At 54.1% G+C, this 13,204-nt stretch overlaps 1 long non-coding RNA gene and 1 pseudogene across 1 annotated transcript; both read left to right on the top strand.

Moving 5' to 3' along the window:
- The first annotated feature begins 6,687 nt into the window (after positions 1-6,687).
- LOC142477079 (glycogen synthase kinase-3 beta-like) lies at positions 6,688-8,256 on the top strand (annotated as a pseudogene).
- Positions 8,257-8,264: 8 nt separating this feature from the next.
- LOC142477080 (uncharacterized) lies at positions 8,265-12,755 on the top strand. Its single transcript, XR_012792167.1, has 3 exons — positions 8,265-8,360; positions 8,914-9,097; positions 12,676-12,755. It is a non-coding gene; the product is annotated as an uncharacterized LOC142477080 (long non-coding RNA).
- The last annotated feature ends 449 nt before the right edge of the window (positions 12,756-13,204 follow it).

Raw genomic sequence — 13,204 nt, 5'->3', positions numbered from 1 at the left:
GAGACTGCTGTGTGAGACTGGTGTGACTGACACTGTGTGAGACTGACACTGTGTGTGACTGTGTGAGACTGACACTGTGTTGTGTGAGACTGACACTGTGTGAGACTGTTGAGACTGACACTGTGTGTGTGAGACTGACACTGTGGGAGACTGAGTGAGACTGACACTGTGTGAGACTGACACTGTGTGTGACTGTGTGAGACTGACACTGTGTGAGACTGACACTGTGTGAGACTGACACTGTGTGGACTGACTGTGAGACTGACACTGTGAGACTGACACTGTGAGACTGACACTGTGTGAGACTGACTGTGAGACTGTGAGACTGACTGTGTGAGACTGACACTGTGTGGGACCTGTGTGAGACTGACACTGTGTTGACTGTGTGAGACTGACTGTGTGTGACTGTGTGAGACTGACACTGTGTGTGACTGACTGACACTGTGTGTGACTGTGTGAGACTGACACTGTGTGACTGACCTGTGTGAGACTGACACTGTGTGTGACTGTGTGAGACTGACACTGTGTGAGACTGACACTGTGTGTGACTGTGTGAGACTGACACTGTGTGAGACTGACACTGTGTGAGACTGACACTGTGCTGAGACTGTGTGAGACTGACACTGTGTGAGACTGACACTGTGTGCTGACTGTGTGAGACTGACACTGTGTGAGACTGACACTGTGTGACTGTGTGAGACTGACACTGTGTGAGACTGACACTGTGTGAGACTGACACTGTGTGAGACTGACCTGTGTGAGACTGACACTGTGTGAGACTGACACTGTGTGAGACTGACACTGTGTGACTGACACTGTGTGAGACTGACACTGTGTGAGACTGACACTGTGTGAGACTGACCTGTGTGAGACTGACACTGTGTGAGACTGTGTGAGACTGACACTGTGTGAGACTGTGTGAGACTGAACTGTGTGAGACTGACCTGTGTGAGACTGTGTGAGACTGACACTGTGTGACTGTGTGAGACTGACACTGTGTGAGACTGTGTGAGACTGACACTGTGAGACTGTGTGACTGTGTGAGACTGACACTGTGTGTGACTGTGGTGACTGTGTGAGACTGACACTGTGTGTGACTGTGTGAGACTGACACTGTGTGAGACTGAGACTGGTGACTGTGACCTGTGTGAGACTGACACTGTGTGAGACTGACACTGTGTGAGACTGACACTGTGTGAGACTGACACTGTGTGAGACTGACACTGTGTGAGACTGACACTGTGTGAGACTGACACTGTGTGAGACTGACACTGTGTGAGACTGACACTGTGTGAGACTGACACTGTGTGAGACTGACACTGTGTGAGACTGACACTGTGTGAGACTGACACTGTGTGAGACTGACACTGTGTGAGACTGACACTGTGTGAGACTGACACTGTGTGAGACTGACACTGTGTGAGACTGACACTGTGTGACTGACACTGTGGAGACTGACACTGTGTGAGACTGACACTGTGTGAGACTGACACTGTGTGAGACTGACACTGTGTGAGACTGACACTGTGTGAGACTGACACTGTGTGAGACTGACACTGTGTGAGACTGACACTGTGTGAGACTGACACTGTGTGAGACTGACCTGTGTGAGACTGACACTGTGTGAGACTGACACTGTGTGAGACTGACACTGTGTGAGACTGACACTGTGTGAGACTGACACTGTGTGAGACTGACACTGTGTGTGACTGACTGAGACTGACCTGTGTGAGACTGACACTGTGTGAGACTGACACTGTGTGAGACTGACACTGTGTGAGGAGACTGTGTGAGACTGACACTGTGTGAGACTGACACTGTGTGAGACTGACACTGTGTGAGACTGACACTGTGTGAGACTGACACTGTGTGAGACTGACACTGTGTGAGACTGACACTGTGTGAGACTGACACTGTGTGAGACTGACACTGTGTGAGACTGACACTGTGTGAGACTGACACTTGTGTGAGACTGACACTGTGTGAGACTGACACTGTGTGAGACTGACACTGTGTGAGACTGACACTGTGTGAGACTGACACTGTGTGAGACTGACACTTGAACTGTGTGAGACTGACACTGTGTGAGACTGACACTGTGTGAGACTGACACTGTGTGAGACTGACACTGTGTGAGACTGACACTGTGTGAGACTGACACTGTGTGAGACTGACACTGTGTGAGACTGACACTGTGTGAGACTGACACTGTGTGAGACTGACACTGTGTGAGACTGACACTGTGTGAGATGACACTGTGTGAGACTGACACTGTGTGAGACTGACACTGTGTGAGACTGACACTGTGTGAGACTGACACTGTGTGAGACTGACACTGTGTGAGACTGACACTGTGTGAGACTGACACTGTGTGAGACTGACACTGTGTGAGACTGACACTGTGTGAGACTGACACTGTGTGAGACTGACACTGTGTGAGACTGACACTGTGTGAGACTGACACTGTGTGAGACTGACACTGTGTGAGACTGACACTGTGTGAGACTGACACTGTGTGAGACTGACACTGTGTGAGACTGACACTGTGTGAGACTGACACTGTGTGAGACTGACACTGTGTGAGACTGACACTGTGTGAGACTGACACTGTGTGAGACTGCACTGTGTGAGACTGACACTGTGTGAGACTGACACTGTGTGAGACTGACACTGTGTGAGACTGACACTGGTGAGACTGACTGTGTGAGACTGACACTGTGTGAGACTGACACTGTGTGAGACTGACACTGTGTGAGACTGACACTGTGTGAGACTGACACTGTGTGAGACTGACACTGTGTGAGACTGACACTGTGTGAGACTGACACTGTGTGTGACTGACACTGTGTGAGACTGACACTGTGTGTGACTGTGTGAGACTGACACTGTGTGAGACTGACACTGTGTGTGACTGTGTGAGACTGACACTGTGTGAGACTGACACTGTGTGAGACTGACACTGTGTGAGACTGACACTGTGTGAGACTGACACTGTGTGTGACTGACACTGTGTGAGACTGACACTGTGTGAGACTGACACTGTGTGAGACTGACACTGTGTGAGACTGACACTGTGTGAGACTGACACTGTGTGAGACTGACACTGTGTGAGACTGACACTGTGTGAGACTGACACTGTGTGAGACTGACACTGTGTGAGACTGACACTGTGTGAGACTGACACTGTGTGAGACTGACACTGTGTGAGACTGACACTGTGTGAGACTGACACTGTGTGAGACTGACACTGTGTGAGACTGACACTGTGTGAGACTGACACTGTGTGAGACTGACACTGTGTGAGACTGACACTGTGTGAGACTGACACTGTGTGAGACTGACACTGTGTGAGACTGACACTGTGTGAGACTGACACTGTGTGAGACTGACACTGTGTGAGACTGTGTGAGACTGACACTGTGTGAGACTGACACTGTGTGTGACCTGTGTGAGACTGACACTGTGTGAGACTGACACTGTGTGAGACTGACACTGTGTGAGACTGACACTGTGTGAGACTGACACTGTGTGAGACTGACACTGTGTGAGACTGACACTGTGTGAGACTGACACTGTGTGAGACTGACACTGTGTGAGACTGACACTGTGTGAGACTGACACTGTGTGAGACTGACACTGTGTGAGACTGACACTGTGTGTGACTGACACTGTGTGAGACTGACACTGTGTGACTGACCTGTGTGAGACTGACACTGTGTGAGACTGACACTGTGTGTGACTGTGAGACTGACACTGTGTGAGACTGACACTGTGTGAGACTGACACTGTGTGAGACTGACACTGTGTGAGACTGACACTGTGTGAGACTGACACTGTGTGAGACTGACACTGTGTGAGACTGACACTGTGTGAGACTGACACTGTGTGAGACTGACACTGTGTGAGACTGACACTGTGTGAGACTGACACTGTGTGAGACTGACACTGTGTGAGACTGACACTGTGTGAGACTGACACTGTGTGAGACTGACACTGTGTGAGACTGACACTGTGTGAGACTGACACTGTGTGAGACTGACACTGTGTGAGACTGACACTGTGTGAGACTGACACTGTGTGAGACTGACACTGTGTGAGACTGACACTGTGTGAGACTGACACTGTGTGAGACTGACACTGTGTGAGACTGACACTGTGTGAGACTGACACTGTGTGAGACTGTGTGAGACTGACACTGTGTGAGACTGACACTGTGTGTGACTGTGTGAGACTGACACTGTGTGAGACTGACACTGTGTGAGACTGACCACTGTGTGAGACTGACACTGTGTGAGACTGACACTGTGTGAGACTGACACTGTGTGAGACTGACACTGTGTGAGACTGACACTGTGTGAGACTGACACTGTGTGAGACTGACACTGTGTGAGACTGACACTGTGTGAGACTGACACTGTGTGAGACTGACACTGTGTGAGACTGACTACTGTGTGAGACTGACACTGTGTGAGACTGACACTGTGTGTGACTGTGTGAGACTGACACTGTGTGAGACTGACACTGTGTGTGACTGTGTGAGATTGACACTGTGTGAGACTGACACTGTGTGTGACTGTGTGAGACTGACACTGTGTGTGACTGTGTGAGACTGACACTGTGTGTGACTGACACTGTGTGTGACTGTGTGAGACTGACACTGTGTGTGACTGACACTGTGTGTGACTGTGTGAGACTGACACTGTGTGTGACTGACACTGTGTGTGACTGTGTGAGACTGACACTGTGTGTGACTGACACTGTGTGTGACTGTGTGAGACTGACACTGTGTGTGACTGACACTGTGTGTGACTGTGTGAGACTGACACTGTGTGTGACAGTGACTGTGTGAGACTGACACTGTGTGTGACTGACACTGTGTGTGACTGTGTGAGACTGACACTGTGTGAGACTGACACTGTGTGAGACTGACACTGTGTGAGACTGACACTGTGTGAGACTGACACTGTGTGAGACTGACACTGTGTGAGACTGACACTGTGTGAGACTGACACTGTGTGAGACTGACACTGTGTGAGACTGACACTGTGTGAGACTGACACTGTGTGAGACTGACACTGTGTGAGACTGACACTGTGTGAGACTGACACTGTGTGAGACTGACACTGTGTGAGACTGACACTGTGTGAGACTGACACTGTGTGAGACTGACACTGTGTGAGACTGACACTGTGTGAGACTGACACTGTGTGAGACTGACACTGTGTGAGACTGACACTGTGTGAGACTGACACTGTGTGAGACTGACACTGTGTGAGACTGACACTGTGTGAGACTGACACTGTGTGAGACTGACACTGTGTGAGACTGGACACTGTGTGAGACTGACACTGTGTGAGACTGACACTGTGTGAGACTGACACTGTGTGAGACTGACACTGTGTGAGACTGACACTGTGTGAGACTGACACTGTGTGAGACTGACACTGTGTGAGACTGACACTGTGTGAGACTGACACTGTGTGAGACTGACACTGTGTGAGACTGACACTGTGTGAGACTGACACTGTGTGAGACTGACACTGTGTGAGACTGACACTGTGTGAGACTGACACTGTGTGAGACTGACACTGTGTGAGACTGACACTGTGTGAGACTGACACTGTGTGAGACTGACACTGTGTGAGACTGACACTGTGTGAGACTGACACTGTGTGAGACTGACACTGTGTGAGACTGACACTGTGTGAGACTGACACTGTGTGAGACTGACACTGTGTGAGACTGACACTGTGTGAGACTGACACTGTGTGAGACTGACACTGTGTGAGACTGACACTGTGTGAGACTGACACTGTGTGAGACTGACACTGTGTGAGACTGACACTGTGTGAGACTGACACTGTGTGAGACTGACACTGTGTGAGACTGACACTGTGTGAGACTGACACTGTGTGAGACTGACACTGTGTGAGACTGACACTGTGTGAGACTGACACTGTGTGAGACTGACACTGTGTGAGACTGACACTGTGTGAGACTGACACTGTGTGAGACTGACACTGTGTGAGACTGACACTGTGTGAGACTGACACTGTGTGAGGACTGACACTGTGTGAGACTGACACTGTGTGAGACTGACACTGTGTGAGACTGACACTGTGTGAGACTGACACTGTGTGAGACTGACACTGTGTGAGACTGACACTGTGTGAGACTGACACTGTGTGAGACTGACACTGTGTGAGACTGACACTGTGTGAGACTGACACTGTGTGAGACTGACACTGTGTGAGACTGACACTGTGTGAGACTGACACTGTGTGAGACTGACACTGTGTGAGACTGACACTGTGTGAGACTGACACTGTGTGAGACTGACACTGTGTGAGACTGACACTGTGTGAGACTGACACTGTGTGAGACTGACACTGTGTGAGACTGACACTGTGTGAGACTGACACTGTGTGAGACTGACACTGTGTGAGACTGACACTGTGTGAGACTGACACTGTGTGAGACTGACACTGTGTGTGACTGACACTGTGTGTGACTGACACTGTGTGTGACTGACACTGTGTGTGACTGACACTGTGTGTGACTGACACTGTGTGTGACTGACACTGTGTGTGACTGACACTGTGTGTGTGACCGACACTGTGTGTGTGACCGACACTGTGTGTGTGACTGACACTGTGTGACGCGTGACGCTCTGCTCTGCCCCCCCAGAAAGACGAGGTGTACCTGAACCTTGTGCTGGACTTTTGTCCCGGAGACGGTGTATTCGCGTCGCGCGGGCACTTTGCGAAGGCGAAATCCACGCTGCCGTCCATCTATGTGAAGGTGAGAGGCGCGGGTTGTACAGGATGTGTCCTACACGTGCCAGGGTGCCCAGTAACACGCGTGTCCCGTGTCTGTCCCACAGGTATACATGTACCAGCTGTTCCGCAGCCTGCGTATATCCACTCTCAGGGCGTCTGTCACCGGGACATCAAACCGCAGAACCTGCTGGTGGATCCGGACACCGCCGTCCTCAAACTGTGCGACTTCGGCAGGTGAGGGGGAGGCCCGCGCCGGTGGCCTCGCCGTGGGGGCGCGCCGGTGCCTCGCCGTGGGGGCGCGCCGGTGCCTGTGCCTCGCCGTGGGGGCGCGCCGGTGCCTGTGCCTCGCCGTGGGGGGGTGCTGGTGCCTGTGCCCTCGCCGTGGGGGGGTGCCGGTGCCTGTGCCTCGCCGTGGGGGCGCGCCGGTGCCTCGCCGTGGGGGCGCACCGGTGCCTCGCCGCTGGGCGCGCCGGTGCCTCGCGGTACTGACGCGCTCTCTCTCTCTCGCAGTGCGAAGCAGCTGGTGAGAGGCGAGCCCAACGTCTCCTACATCTGCTCGCGGTATTACCGAGCCCCAGAGCTCATCTTCGGGGGCCACAGACTACACGGCAAACATTGGTAAGATGGTGGCACACTGCGGCACCGCCTGCTGGAGGGGCAGGGGCCGTCACGCTGACCTCTCCCTCCTCTCTTGTCTCCCCACCCCCCCTTCTCCTCACTCCCCCCCCTCCCCCCCTTCTCACTCCCCACTTCTCCTCACTCCCCCCTACCCCCCCTTCTCCTCACTCCCCCCTCCCCCCCCTTCTCCTCACTCCCCCCCCTTCTCCTCACTCCCCCTCCCCCCCCCTTCTCCTCACTCCCCCCTTCTCCTCACTCCCCCCTCCCCCCCCTTCTCCTCACTCCCCCCCCTTCTCCTCACTCCCCCCTCCCCCCCTTCTCCTCACTCCCCCCTTCTCCTCACTCCCCCCTCCCCCCCATCTCCTCACTTGCCCCCCTCCTCACTTGCCCCCCTTTTCCTCACTCCCCCCCTCCCCCCCTTCTCCTCACTCCCCCCCTCCCCCCCTTCTCCTCACTCCCCCCCTCCCCCCCTTCTCCTCACTCCCCCCCTCCCCCCTCCTCCTCACTCCCCTCTCCCCCCCCCTTCTCACTCCCCCTCCCCCCTCCTTCTCCTCCCACCCCCACTTCTCTCTCCCTCTCTCCCTCTCCCAGATATCTGGTCAGCAGGCTGTGTCCTGGCAGAGCTGTTGCTGGTCAGCCCATCTTCCCGGGCGATAGTGGAGTGGACCAGTTAGTAGAGATTATAAAGGTGAGTGTCGCCTTGTACACGCCCCGTGGTGCCGCCCGTCACTTATCCAAGGGGGTATTTAAAGGGGAGGTGTTTGGGGGGGACAGTAAAGAAGACGTGAGATGGAGGCTGGGATGTGGAGATTTGGGGGGGGGGCGTTGGGCAGGTTGGGGGCTGCTGTCACTGCTCTGATCCCTCCAGTTTTGGGAACCCCCACGAGGGAGCAAATCCGAGAGATGAACCCGAACTACACAGAGTTCAAATTCCCGCAGATCAAAGCACATCCCTGGACAAAGGTGGGGGAGGGGGGAGTGTGAGGAGGGGGGGGGGGGGAGGGGGGTGTGTGAGGGGGGTTGCTGGGGAGTGTGAGGAGGGGGGAGGGGGTTGCTGGGGAATGTGAGGAGGGGGAAGGGGGTTGCTGGGGAATGTGAGGAGGGGGTTGCTGGGACGTGTGAGGAGGGGGGAGGGGGTTGCTGGGGAGTGTGAGGAGGGGGTTGCTGGGGAGTGTGAGGAGGGGGGAGGGGGTTGCTGGGGAGTGTGAGGAGGGGGGAGGGGGTTGCTGGGGAGTGTGAGGAGGGGGGAGGGGGTTGCTGGTGAGTGAGGAGGGGGGAGGGGGTTGCTGGGGAGTGTGAGGGGGGAGGGGGTTGCTGGGGAGTGTGAGGGGGGGAGGGGTTGCTGGGGAAGGGGTGGCTGGGGAGTGAGGGGGGGTTGCTGGGGAGTGAGGGGGGGTTGCTGGGGAGTGTGAGGGGGGTGGGGGGTTTGCTGGGGAGTGTGAGGGGGGGGTTTGCTGGGGCGCTGTGGAGCAGTTGGGCTGTGAGGGGGGCGCTCCTAATCTCCCCTGTCCTGTAGGTATTTAAGCCCCGCACCTCCCCCGAGGCCATCGCGTTGTGTGGCCGCCTCCTGAGTACACCCCGGACACGCGGCTCTCTCCGTTACAAGCCTGCGCACTCCTTCTTCGACGAGCTCCGAGACCCCAACATCCGTCTCCCCAGCGGGCGAGAGCTCCCCCCCATCTTCAACTTCAGCTCTGTCGGTGAGTGGGGGGGAGCGGGCAGCAGTCTCCTCAAACTTCGCTGGGGGGGTGGGCTTGTGTGTGTTTGTGGGGGGGAGGGGGTGTACATTGCTGTGTGGGGGGGAGCGGGTGTACATTGCTGTGTGGGGGGGAGGGGTGTACATTGCTGTGTGGGGGGGAGGGGGTGTACATTGCTGTGGGGGTGTACATTGCTGTGGGGGTGTACATTGCTGTGTGGGGGGGTGGGCTTGTGTGTTGTTGGGGGGGTGTACATTGCTGTGTGGGGGTGTACATTGCTGTGTGGGGGTGTACATTGCTGTGTGGGGGGGTGGGCTTGTGTGTGTTTGTGGGGGGGAGGGGGTGTACATTGCTGTGGGGGGGAGGGGGTGTACATTGCTGTGTGTTTGGGGGGGGAGAGGGTGTGGGGTGGTGTGTGGGGTGGTGTGTGGGGGTGGTGTGTGGGTGGTTGGTATGTGCAGTGTTCGACAAACCTATACATTTGCTTGCCCCGGGCGAGTGGATTTAACCCGCGGGCGAGTAAATATTGGCCCAAGCAGCACACGTTTGGTACTAGGTGGCGAGTAGATTTTTTGGTGATTTGTCAACCACTGGGTATGTGTGTGGGTGGTGAAGGGGTTCCCAGGCCAATAGTAAAGGTATTATGCCCGGCTGGGTGCCCCTGAGCCATATTGGGGAATTGTAGATTGCCAGCTCTGCGACCCAGTAATGGCAGTAACACTGATTTTAATAAAAATGTCTCTCACACCAGGTATAAGGTGGCGAGAATAATGACATTTCTAAAAGTAATGTATAACCGTAACAGTGTTACCCTGTAAACCGCGCAAAAGAAAAATGGTTTTAAAACCCAGTAGCTCGCAGCATAGCAAGCGGCGTGTAGCTAACTTCTGCTAGGAAGCTCCTAGCGCTCTGAGATTTGCCGTGAGCGCTGGTTGGGTAAAATCATGGAAAAGTTTATAGTGCAATTTTTATAAAGTTATATAAAAATTGTTGAATGAAAGTCCCCCTATTTTAATTGTTCCAACAGTATAGGCATAAGGGGATTTTCATTCAGACGGCCGGAACAGAGGAAACACTGAATTTGTAATCGCTGTACTTTAGAAATGCATAGCAGGAAATTCCTGCGAGGTAAGCAACGCATATTTAGCCCGGACCTCTTAGACACCCCGCTGGCTCAGAGCCAAGATGTCTGAAAAAGTCCGGAGTTAAAAGGCTTCGGCCGACTAAGGTGTTAAGTGGGGAGGGGTAATGCAAGTATCCCCATCTTAGTAATGTCTGGGCAAACGGGCCAGATGTCCGGCCAGCTCAGACAAAATGTCGCCAGGTAAGGGGGGACGAGTCTGCTTTGCTAAGCGGCAAAGGTGCGAGGTTCGCACAAGCCCTTAGCAAACTAAGAAGCCCTCTGCCAGGTTTTGCCAAGAATGGGCAACTCTGGGATAGGTGGGAATATTTGTTCCCACAGAGAGATTGGCTGCAGAAGTTACAGATGGGGGGTTTTACTGCATAAGGAATCCCTGCAGCCGACCGGGAGTCAGTTCCATCTAAGCTGGACTTTAGACTTTTTACCATCGTAACCCAAGTCAAGAGTTCGTAAGAACTAAGGAATCCAGAACGAATTCTACGGTGGTAGAACGAAGAAAGCAGCTCTGGCGGAGAAACGGGTTGCGAGAGGCGCCACTGTCCAAAGACTGTTTTCGGCTTTGTTTGCGCACAACTCCCGCTCCTGGGAAATTGTGCCTAGAGACTCTATTTCTAAAGATTTCATTTTACCCCGTCCCTTTAAGTGTATTTCAAGTGTAATTGTAAACAAATGTGTGTGTTCATTTCTATAAATAAATCACAATTTATTTTATCTCTTGCTTTGCTCAATCAAAGGATCCGGGTATTGAGGTGTTAATAGTGCTGGTCTCCCGTGACATGCTTTTTTCTGGTGGCAGCGGCGGGATCTGATTGAGCCTATGGTCTAACATCCTGCGGGATCCTATAGCATAGCGAGACTCGAAAGTTGCGAGCTCCCAAAGCAAGAGGTAGCATACACACGGTTTGCAAAAGTGCGAAAAAATACAGTCACCCGTTGTCACATAACTTTCTGCCTGCGAGTGAAACATGGATCAGCGAGCAGGACGATTCCGGACTTGGGATTGTGCCCGGCTCGTTGTCCGGTGTGACGGTTATGGCTTACCGACGGCTGGTCGGTCAAAGGTGCAACTGGAGGAGGATCTGGAATGGCATGAATCCGGCATTGCTTTCCCTGAGGACATGGAGCCCGTCGCTGCAGCCGCAGTGACCACACTTCAGCCCGGGGTGCCGGAGGTTAATCCAGCCCTGAAGGGAGATGGATATGGGGAGGGTGAGGGTGCTCACCGGGATAATGGTGAAGGACTGGGTGTTGGGAGTGCGGGAGGGATAGTCCCCGTGGCTACTGGACTCGCTAACTCACCACACAGTTTTAGCATGTTTATTTGTGGAACCGATAAAATCGATGGTTTTCTCACAGACTTTGAAACACACGGTCTGAGATACCGGGTGCCAGAACGGGACAGGGTGCTGAGAATGCACCACTTGTTGTCTGGGGTAGCCAAAGAAACGCTGCAGGGCAACCCATGAGAGGACCGGGTTGGTTACCAACATGTAAAAGCTTTGCTGCTGTGGCAGTATGCCCTCACCCCAGGGGAACGTTATCCCAAGGCGTCCTATGTCCGGTACGGGGGCCTGCTTGGCAATGCAGGGGACCCAGTGGGTGGAGGGTTGTGGTGCTACAAAATACCACACTTTGCTGGACCAAATGTTTCAAGAGCAATTATTGGTGCAGTGTCCCTCGGGCGTGAGGGCATGGGTCTGACTGTAAACCTAAGACCCATGTGGAAGCTGCCAGGATGGCTGATGAGTATGTGACCAGTCGCTCTTTGGATGATAATGGGGCTCCCAAGAAACCGTCTGTGCCAGCCATGGGTTCCCAGCAGACTCCTCAGTGGGTGCACACGCCGGCAGCAGAGAACGGCGTTTCAAAAGCTGCGGAGTTTAAACACGAGAGGAGATGTTCTCCCAGCAACAAAGTGGGGCATATCAGACCAGACTGTCAGGACCGTGCCAAGTCCGGTGCACCCCATCAGGCCAACGTTCTCCAGCTGCGAGGCCAGTCGCCCGTGTGCGGCTGGCACACAGAGAGAACCAAGTCCAGCCGTGGAATCAACCCAGCGAGGGACGTCCGCAGAGAGATCTGCGCTTGACACCCTGGAACCAGCAGCGGAGACAGAGGGACATCAGGTTGCAATCCAACGATGTCCGGCAGAAACATCTGCGGAGAGTGACCATCGGAGATCGCCAAGCGGACGGCTTGCTGGACTCCGGTGCTACTGTTACCCTGGTCCGACCTGATATGGTCCGACCAGAGGATTTGCTCCCGGGCACCGGGATGCAAGTGACCATGCCAGATGGAGGACCGCGGTCACTCCAGGTTGCCCGGGTCTTTTTGGATTGGGGTGCCGGACGTGGCATGAGGGAGGTGGGGGTATGGCCTGGGTTAGATGCCGAAGTTTTGCTCGGCAATGACCTGGGGCATGTAACCTGTGTGTTCACAGCAGAGCTGGCTCCTGTTGCAGCGATTACTAGGAGCCAGTCATCAGGGATCGCAGCAGATTTATCCCCTGTCCCCCTGCATTTGGGAACCAAGGTCTCTGCGGAGACCAGACAGGTAAGCCAGACTTGAGTCGTGACCAGAGAGTGACTTACCTTCCCCTTTACCTGTTCCTGTTCTCCCTGACTGAGTGGGTGGCCAGTGTTGGGGACAGAGATTATGGATGCGATGAAAGCTGACCCTGGCTTAGAAGGTATGAGACTTCGGGCGTGCGCGTCTCGGGCAAGTGAAGGGTCAGACGACTTGCTGTGGCACTGCGGGCTTCTGTATAGGGAGCAAGGATGTACCGGGTTAGATAGTCTAGACAGGTAGAAGACGGCTAGTGGTACCCAGGGAGTATAGTCAGCAGTTTTTGCAGATAGCCCACTCCATTCCACTAGTGGGGCATCAGGGGGTCACTCGCACGAGAGCCCGGTTGTTGCAGCGTTACTACTGGCCGGGGGCATCGGGGTGCAGAAGCAGATTTCTGCTGC

This window comes from Ascaphus truei, unplaced genomic scaffold (assembly GCF_040206685.1).
Source record: "Ascaphus truei isolate aAscTru1 unplaced genomic scaffold, aAscTru1.hap1 HAP1_SCAFFOLD_1925, whole genome shotgun sequence".
Classification (NCBI taxonomy): Eukaryota; Metazoa; Chordata; class Amphibia; order Anura; family Ascaphidae; genus Ascaphus; species Ascaphus truei.
Note: the sequence above shows the minus strand (reverse complement) of the source record. Positions and strands in the feature narration are given on the sequence as shown.